At 41.1% G+C, this 9,636-nt stretch overlaps 1 non-coding gene across 1 annotated transcript; it reads left to right on the top strand.

Moving 5' to 3' along the window:
- Positions 1 to 3,388: 3,388 nt before the first annotated feature.
- LOC148574507 (small nucleolar RNA R71) lies at positions 3,389 to 3,495 on the top strand. The gene has a single exon (XR_015906340.1). It is a non-coding gene; the product is annotated as a small nucleolar RNA R71 (small nucleolar RNA).
- The last annotated feature ends 6,141 nt before the right edge of the window (positions 3,496 to 9,636 follow it).

Below are 9,636 nucleotides of genomic sequence, written 5' to 3'. Positions count from 1 at the left end.
GGCTCTTACTTATTCTTGCATGATAACTAGGCTCATCAAAATGTGGTGATTTCAGCTGAAGAGTTCTTGTTATCGCATTGGGGCTGAAGTCCACCACTTTTCCTCTTACGTAACTTTTGAAGGTGGGGGCCTTGATTTTGTCTTCTCTGACCACATTTGCATAGAACTTTTTAATAAGGTTTGCATTTATCTTTGCTTCTGGGTTCGTGAGCCTTTGCCAACCCCTTTGTTCAATCTTCTCTCGAATCTGTGGGCACTCTTTCTCATTGAGTTGGAATGTTAACTCAGACAGTATCTTTTTGAGCTTTATTCGTTCAAATTCGAGTTCATGGAATGCCATTTTGAATCTCCTTTCATCGAAAGGAATGCTCTCCACCGGTTCCTTCTTCTTTTGCCTCTTGGAGCTTGATGATGCCATGAGTAGGAGTTGATGTGTGAAGGTAGTGGAAGGTATGGATAGACGGGGGAATTCGGTTGGGTTAAGATTGGGTGTAGTGAAGGGATTTGAGTTTCGGAGGTGTGGAGTATAAGGAATGGGAATTGGAATGTGGAAGGGTTATGAACTAAGGACCACTTATATAGAGAAGTGGTGAGTGAATAGAAGGTGTGGATTGATGGGGTGGTTGTGTGATGGACGGATGGGGTTTAGCATGGGATGAGCACAAGGATCATCAACTTTATGATGGTGTTGGTTCAGTTTCCAAGCTTGTTCTTTTTCCAATGTTGCATGGCAACAATTCCCAATGCGATCCCCTTGGAGACACGTGTACAGTCCTCTCCTTTTGTGGTAGCCGAACCCTTCAACTGTCCCATCAATTCTCCTACAAAATAAAAGAAATGTGATTAAAAGAAAACTTGTGGAAAGTGGCGGCAAAATTAGAAGAATAACTACTTTTTAAAGTTTTTGTTTCTAACTACTAAGTGCTGTTCATGAGTGCACACCAACTGACTAACTCAACATCCATGTATGCAATATTGGCAACACCAAACTTAGTTTGGTGCCATGTGGTGTAAAAGATTTGTTCAAGGCCCCTATGAGTGACATGATATGGGTTACATTTATGTTCTCTTAGTGTGCCTTGAACACCAAACTTGTTCCTCACTATATGTTGCATAAAAGGATTCATTCAAGTGCATGTCAAGTTGAGTTGAAATCCCTGAACCTTGCTTTATTAACTACTTTTAAAAGCATGTAAAACATGGGTTGCCTCCCATGAAGCGCTTCTTTAGCGTCACTAGCTTGGCGTTCTGCTTTTGTCATGGTGGTTGGTAATGCTTCAGATCTTCCCCTCTTGCAGTAAACCTATATCCATTGGCTTCATCAATGATCTCCACATATTCTAGGGAGAGAACTTTGTTGATGGTGAAAACCTTAGGTAACTAAGATGGGATGGTGGAGAGATGAGGTGGGATATCTAGGAAGTAAGCTGAGATCACTTTATCCCCTCGAGAGAAATCTTCTGTAGGGATTTTTTTATTCCTCCATCTCCTTGGTACTTTCTTCTTTGTTTCTTTTGCTATTATCCTGCTCTTTGTGGTCTCTTTCCCTAGGGAGATTTTGTTGCTGGTCTCATATGATTCTGGTAGTTTTGGCTCCACTTGAGTTTCCTTTAGCTGTGACAGCTGCTGATTCTCTTGTTCATCACCCAAAGGAATTCCAGGGTGTACAGCTTGTGCTTCAATGCTTTTTTCTCCCACCATTGCTCTGTCATGCTCTGCCCATAGTTCCTTGCCTTCCTGACTTGCTTCTTGTGAGGGTTTGAAGATGTTGAAGGTGAGTTGTTCGTCATGTATCCTCAGTATTAGCTCCCCTCGCTCCACATCTATGAGCGCTCTGGCTGTAGCTAAGAATGGTCTTCCCAATATGATTGGGTGAAGGTGACTTTCTTCCATTTCCAGTATGACAAAGTCTGTGGGAAGGAAGTAGTTCCCAACCTTCACCAGCACCTTTTCAACCACTCCAATTGCTTGTTTTTGAGTTTTGTCCGCCAGCCTGATGACTACGTCTGTGGGCATCAGCTCATTGATTTGCAGCCTCTTCATAAGGGATAAAAGCATTAAGTTGATGCTTGCTCCCAGATCACAGAGTCCTTTGTCAAACATTGTTTCTCCTATGGCACAGTGGATGTGAAAACTCCCTGGGTCCTTCCTTTTTGTAGGCAGCTCTGGTTGAATGAGAGCACTGCACTCCTTGTTCATCACTATGGTTTGTCCTCTTTTGAGTGAGCTTTTCTTGGTCAGCAGCTCCTTCATATACTTGATGTATGAGGGAATTTGTTGGAGAGCCTTGATGAATGGTATGTTTACATGGAGGGATACAAATATGTCAAGAAACCTTTAGTATATTCTCTTTTCTACACCCCCATTTAGTAATTGGGGAAAGGGTGCATAGAGCCTCAGCAACTCTTTCTGCGTAATTATGGTTTCCTGAGGATTCTCTTCCTGCTTTCCTGCTGATGTATCTTCAGATTGTTTTGATGGTTTGTTCAGCTCTTCCTCAGTCTCCTTATCACTTATAGTAACCATCTTGCAATCTTTCCATCTGACTTTCTTTGCTTCACCTCTCGGATTTTTCTCTGTGTCACTTGGGAAGCTATCAGTAGGTTTGGGAATCTTCTCAGATAAGTATCCCACTTGAAATTCCAGCCTCTTGATGGTGTCTCCCTGCTTCTTGATATTGGCTCGCACCTCCTCTTTGAACACCTTGTTATCTTGAATTTCCTTGCATATGCCTTCAAGTAGGGTTTCAATCCTGGAGAGTCTATCTTCAGATGATGGTGAGTTGAGATTGGAGGGGTGAGAAGGGCCATTTTGACTTTGGTATGGATGTTGAGGTGTATTGTTAGGTGGGTGCTGATATGATCTCTGTGTGGAATGTTGGTGAGTTGCATTGTTGCTGGGGTTGTGGCGTCTCTGATCTTGGCCTTGATCCTGTTGATTTCCCCACCTAAAGTTTGGGTGGTTCCTCTAACCAGGATTATATGTTTTGGAGTATGGGTCATGGTGCTGCCTGGGTGAATTTCCAATGTAGTTGGCCTGTTCCTGATCACCCTCTGCCTCTTCATTCACTCCTTCTTGAGTTGCTGCTGAAGTGGTGATTGCTGCTACTTGATTCCTCTCTATCTTCTTGGTGAGGTCAGCTAATTTCTTGGTAATCATCTTGTTTTGAGCTAGCAGTGCATCTACGTTGTTCAGCTCCATCACTCCTCTAGTGTTGCCTCTTTCAGAAGCATAGAAATAATCATTCTCAGCTATAGTCTCAATGACATCTATGGCTTCGTCAATGGTCTTCTTCTTGTTCAGAGATCCCCCGGATGAGTGGTCTACTGCCTTCTTTGATTCATATGAAAGACCTTCATAGAAAATGTGCAACTGCACCCATTCATTGAACATATCTGGCAGACATCTTCTTGTCAGGTCCTTAAACCTCTCCCATGCTTCATATAGAGTCTCACCATCTTGCTGCCTAAAGGTTTGTACCTCAGCTCTCAACCTGTTGATCCGTTGAGGAGGATAGAATCTTGCCAAGAATTTGTTCACCACATCTTCCCAGGTTGCTAAACTCTAATTTGGAAAGGATTTCAGCCATTTAGATGCTTTGTCCTTGAGTGAGAATGGGAACAGAAGTAGTCTATAAGTGTCAGGATGAACACCATTAGACTTTACAGTATCGCATATCCTCAGGAAGGTGGTTAGATGTTGATTGGGGTCTTCTTGGACACTTCCTCTGAATGAACAGTTGTTCTGAACAAGGGTGATGAGCTGTGGCTTTAGTTCAAAGTTGTTGGCATGTATGGTTGGCCGTTGGATGCTACTTCTATAGTTTCCTGGGTTTGGATTGATGTAAGAACCCAGAACTCTTCTCTCTTGCCCAGCCTGATGTGCTGGACCTTCTCGGCCATGGTTGTGAGCCTCTTCTTCATGATGGTTCTCCATATTCTCATCCATATCTGGTTCAAAGTACTCCTCCTCTTCCTCAGCACCAACTACTCTCTTTCCTCTTGCTTCCCTCCTTAATCTAAGGAAGGTCCTCTCAGGTTCAGAATCAAAGGAAGTTGAAGCCCCGCTTCTTCTACCTGTCATACAACCAACAAGGCAAAAGCAAGAAAGATAGATGCAGATAGTAATTTCTACAGAAATGTTGTTAGTGTGAGTGATGCAATATATCAAACAGTTAGTGGGTTGGTGACTGAATTGTAAACAACTAAGAAAAATGGGTAGGGGAAAGGGAAGAAAATAACTGAACAGAAAGTAAATTACTCAAATGAACTTAAATAAAAAAAAAATAAAAACAAATGCTCAATCTAGTTATCCACCAATTTAATCATTGTTGATACAAAATCAATCCCCGGCAACGGCGCCATAAACTTGTTGCACGGAAACTTGTCCTTTAACAAATCTCCCTCGGCAAGTATACCGAATTGTCGTCAAGTAAAAACTCACAATAGAGTGAGGTCGAATCCCACAAGGATTGATTGGTCAAGCAACTTTAATTGAAAGAATATTCTAGTTGAGCTAAGCAGAAATTGGGTTGAGAATTGCAGGAAATTAAATGGCGGGAAAGTAAATTGCAGAAAATAAATGACGGAAGGTAAATTGCAGAATCTTAAATGGGAAAGGGGAGTTTAGCATGAAAGTAAATAGCAGAAAGTAAAGAGAATGGGTAAGATCAGAAATGGGGAGTTCATTGGGCTTAGGAGATGTTGCATTCTCCGGATCAAGTTCATTTTTATCTCTTCCTCAATCAATGCATTCATTGATCTCTTTGGCAATCTTAAGTGATTGAATTCCAATTCCTTGGTAATTCAATCTCTCACATCAGATCAATAGCCAATTCCTTGGTCTAATTGCTCATGAGAAGAGATGAAGTGTGGTCACTGATTATACCACATGTATTTCCAAATCAAAGTATTGGGAGAATTATATGTCACCATATCCGCCCAAACCCCAATTTGGTCCAACATGAGAAAGCAATTCTAGCATGATCTCTTCATTCCTCTTCCAAGGTTCAGAAGAGATCCAAGTATGAATAGCTTCTTTTCCAAGATAACTAATCAATTGGATGAAGATTGAAAGCTTTCTAGTAAAATCAAGAGAAAAGAGAGAAGAAGGATAATGAAAACTATTATTGATCCATCAAATTACAACAGAGCTCCCTAACCCAATGAAAGGGGTTTAGTTATTCATAGCTCTGGGAATGAAAAGCATAGATGGAAAGTACATTCTGAGAATTAAACTAAAAGTTGCAGAGAAAGTAAAATACAGAGAGTAATTCTAATAATGCCAAAAGCTCCCTTTTTCTAGTTTAAAGTTCTCCCTATTTATTCTATTCTTCTGATCTTCTAGTTGGCTCTTCAAGTCTTGGATATGGGCCTTTGGATCTTGAGTTGAAGCAGTTATCTTCTTCAATGGGCTTAGATTTACTTGCAGATAGAAAGTGTGAAGTAGGCAGGGATTCTAGCTTAGGACGTTAATGGTGTTAACGTTAAGTGAAAGTGTGGGTTCGAGAACGTTAGTGACAATCACCTTTTTCACTAACGTTCCTAACCCAAGGATGCTCTACGTTAACTTCAATGTTAGTGGCATCAACGTGACCGCTAACGTTGCCTCTTGGTCCTTCGCACACGTTATTGGGACTTACTTTTTCCAATAACGTTGAGAATCCTCCTTTCTCCCTACGTTAGAGTTCACGTTAGTGTGGCTAACGTGACCTTTAACGTAGGCTTGCCGTATCTTCGAGAATGTTAGTGACACTTACCTTTGTCACTAACGTTCCAAAATGCCCATACTTCCCACATTAGAGTTCACGTTAACTAGGTTAACGTGACTTCTAACGTGGTATTGCTAGCCATCTCCAACGTTAGTGACAAAGGTGAGTGTCACTAACGTTGGCTCATCATCCCTTTTACTCATGTTAGCTTCCACATTAATGTAGTTAACGTGGGAGTTAACGTGGCTCATAGTGACTCATCCCAACGTTAGTGACAAAGGTGAGTGTCACTAACGTTGGCGATTCTTTGCTCCCTCCACGTTAGAGTCCACGTTAACTGAGTTAATGTGGCAAGTAACGTGGCTCAAAGTGGCTTAGTCCAACGTTAGTGACAAATGTGAGTGTCACTAACGTTGGCCATTCCTTGTTTCCCCACGTTAGAGTCCACGTTAACTGAGTTAACGTGGCTCTTAACGTGGCCAATATGAGCTTGGTCCAACGTTAGTGATAAAGGTGAGTGTCACTAATGTTGGCTTCATTTTCTTCTTCCACGTTAACTACCACGTTAATGTAGTTAACGTGACAATTAACGTGGGCTATGATGGCTTCGAGGACGTTATTGGCGATTAGTTTTCTCATTAACGTTGCAAGCTAGCTCCCCTTCCACGTTAGAGGTCACGTTAGTTAGACTAACGTGGCTGCTAACGTGGTTCTTCCTTGCTTCCTTTGTCCTGAAATCAAGCAATAAAGTGCATCAAAGTTCTAGTCCAAGTTATGAGACATGCATCATCCAATTTGTCATTCAATTCATGCATAATTCTCATGAATTCATATAGAAATCACAATGTTAGCTTGAATCAAGATGTAAGTGAAATTCTACCTAAAACTTGCTTATTTCCTAAGAAAGTGCATGAAACTACCCTAAAACCATAAAGAAAAGGTCAGTGAAACTGGCCAAAATGCCCTGGCATCAGCAAGAAGAAGTCTCTAACAGAGAAATAAAGCGTATTCTGGAAAAGATAGTAAAACCTCATAGGAAAGACTGGAGTGCCAGGCTACAAGATGCACTCTGGGCATATAGAACAGCGTACAAGACACACATTGGGATGAGCCCCTTCCGCTTGGTATACGGAAAGGGTTGCCACCTCCCAGTAGAGGGGGAACACAAGGCTTTTTGGGCTGTGAGGGAGTGCAACATGAACTATGAAGAAGCTAGTGCTGAAAGGAAGCTGCAACTAGTAGAACTGGAGAACCTTCGCCTAGAAGCATATGACAACTCCAGGAGATACAAAGAAAAGATGAAGGCCGTCCATGACAAGCACATAAAAAGGAGAGAATTCAGACCAGGGGAGTTAGTTCTTCTTTATAACTCCAGACTAAGGCTTATTCCAGGTAAACTGATATCAAGATGGGAAGGTCCATACAGAGTAGAAAAGGCAGAGCCATACGGAGTTTTCCACCTGCGTCATCCTTCTAGCTCCAAATTTCTAAAGATGAATGGACATCGCCTGAAGCTTTATCATGGTGAGAAGACGAAGGATCAAAAGGAACTAGAGGTCTTCCAAGGAAGACCCACCAACAGAAGCAGAATGAGTCTGAAGAGCGTCCAACTTAAGGACGTAAAAGCAAAGTGCTAGGTGGGAGACAACCACCATGGTATGATCATTCCGTTTCAGTCTTAGTTTTATTTTACTTTATTCTATTTTTATTTTTGTTAATGACTCTTCTCATAATCTCTGCATAAAGTTACATATAGCATGCATTTACATTTGTATATTGCATATATATAAAAAAAAACACGCACGCGACGCGTAAGCGTCGCTGACGCGTCCGCATCATATGTGTGTTCTGAAGAAAAGATAATTAAACAGAAAGTCACGCAAAAGCGTGGCTGGAGGCGTGCCTTAAGCACAAACATGCCCACGCGTCCGCGTTACCCACGCGAACGCGTGCCCTTAAAAATCGACGTAAAAGAGGTGTATGGCAGCAAGTTATGATGGAGCTGGGCTGGAATGATGCTGGAAGCACCAGCCCTACCACGCGACCGCGTGCCCCACGTGGCCGCGTCATTTTCAAAATATAGTCACCCACGCGAACTCGTCACCCTAAATTTTGGCAAAATGAGTTTGAAACAAAGAGTCGCGTAAACGCGAGGCTGCTCTCGCGCCAATCGCATAAATCAAGTCATGCGACCACATGACCCACGCATCCGCGTCACTTGACAAAAATCACACACCACGCGACTGCGTGACCCATGCGTCCGCGTCACATGCGGCGCACAGATTATCCAGATCAGCCAAATATCATATATTTTCTTCCCCAAATCCTAATTTCTCCTTTTCATTCTTATTTCTTTCTTCTCCATTCTTCCTCCTCTATTCATTCTCACTTTTTACCTTCTCCTCCCTTATTTTTCACATCCATTATCAATTTTCTTTTCTTTCTCTCTTTATTATTATTTTTCCATTATTTTTATTTATGTTTACTTCTTCTTTTACTTTCATTCTCTATATTCTATTTTTCTTTTACTTTTCTTTTTATTCCTTTAATTGGTGTTAGAAATTTATTTGGGTCATTATCTTCTTTTATATTTTGCTTGTGAGTTATTATGAATTGTTTGACAATTATATATTACTTTTCATAAGGGTTGCTTGCATGACTCAATTTACTACTTCCAATAACATATTCACCATGCATGCCAAGTGTTTGTGAAAAAGCCCGTATGGCATTGTGCATTATTTTAAATTATTCTATTCTATTACTTTAATGCATGTTTTTCACAAAACCCCTTTTATATTTTATTGATTAAATATAATTGTTAATACAAATAGATTATTAGTTTGAAAGGCTTGGTAATCTAACTTGGACATTGAATGTTTGATTTATGCTACTCATGCCTTTGCCGGCATGCCAATAAACATCTTGCATTTAATTGCCGTCACATGCACTTACTATATTACCTTTGATGAAATTTTCACATGTAGTCTAGACCATGTGTTAACGACATCCTTCTTTACCGTGAATTGATTACCACCCTTCATATTCACTCCCTTGCTCGAACCCTTAGCTTTATATATTACTTTCCTTTTCCTTTTTTAGGATGGCCTCCAAGAAAGGTAAAGAGAAAGCTACTCCCAAACCACCAGCAAGGAGAGGAACAAAACGAGCATTAGTGGAAGAGTCATCTTCAACAGCAGTGAAACCCTCAACAAAACGAATCAAGAGGATCATCAAGGTCGATGAAAAAGAGAAAGCTTTCCCAGCAAAGGACACTGCGCTGTTCACTAACCGCTACTGTGAGCAGATGTTCCCCATCCTGGCAGCAAGAAACTATAACAATGAGCACCTTCTCATCCTCCCAACCATCATTGCTAAAATTGTTGAGCCCCGCATTGAGCGAAGACAATGGGGATTCCTATGGAGACAGCCACAGCAGGTTAATCTATCATGGGTAGTTGAATTCTACTCCAATTTTCACATGCCAACCATGCAGTCTGTCTATGTCTGTCAAAAGCAAGTCCCCATAACAGAAGAAGCCATTCAACGAGCTTTAGATCTTCCCCCTGCTCCAGAGGGATTAGACGCATTCCAAGAAGCCTCACTCAAGTGCCAGACATACTAATTTGACTGGGACGTTGTTCTCAGAGTTATCGCACAACCTGGCAGCAGATGGATCTACGGATACCATCTTTCCCGACCTAAGAGCATATTGGCTTCCTGATGAGCGGATATTTTATACGCTTTTTGGGGTTAATTTCATATAGTTTTTAGTATGTTTTAGTTAGTTTTTAGTTTATTTTCATTAGTTTTTAGGAAAAATTCATATTTCTGGACTTTACTATGAGTTTTGTGTTTTTCTGTAATTTCAGGTATTTTTCTGGCTGAAATTGAAGGAGCTGAGCAAAAATCTGATTCAGGCTGAAAAA

This window comes from Arachis ipaensis, chromosome B2 (genome assembly GCF_059453495.1).
Source record: "Arachis ipaensis isolate K30076 ecotype BB chromosome B2, ASM5945349v1, whole genome shotgun sequence".
In the NCBI taxonomy this organism is placed as follows: Eukaryota; Viridiplantae; Streptophyta; class Magnoliopsida; order Fabales; family Fabaceae; genus Arachis; species Arachis ipaensis.
The sequence above is the reverse complement of the archived record's forward strand: the minus strand, read 5'-3'. Positions and strand labels throughout refer to the sequence as shown.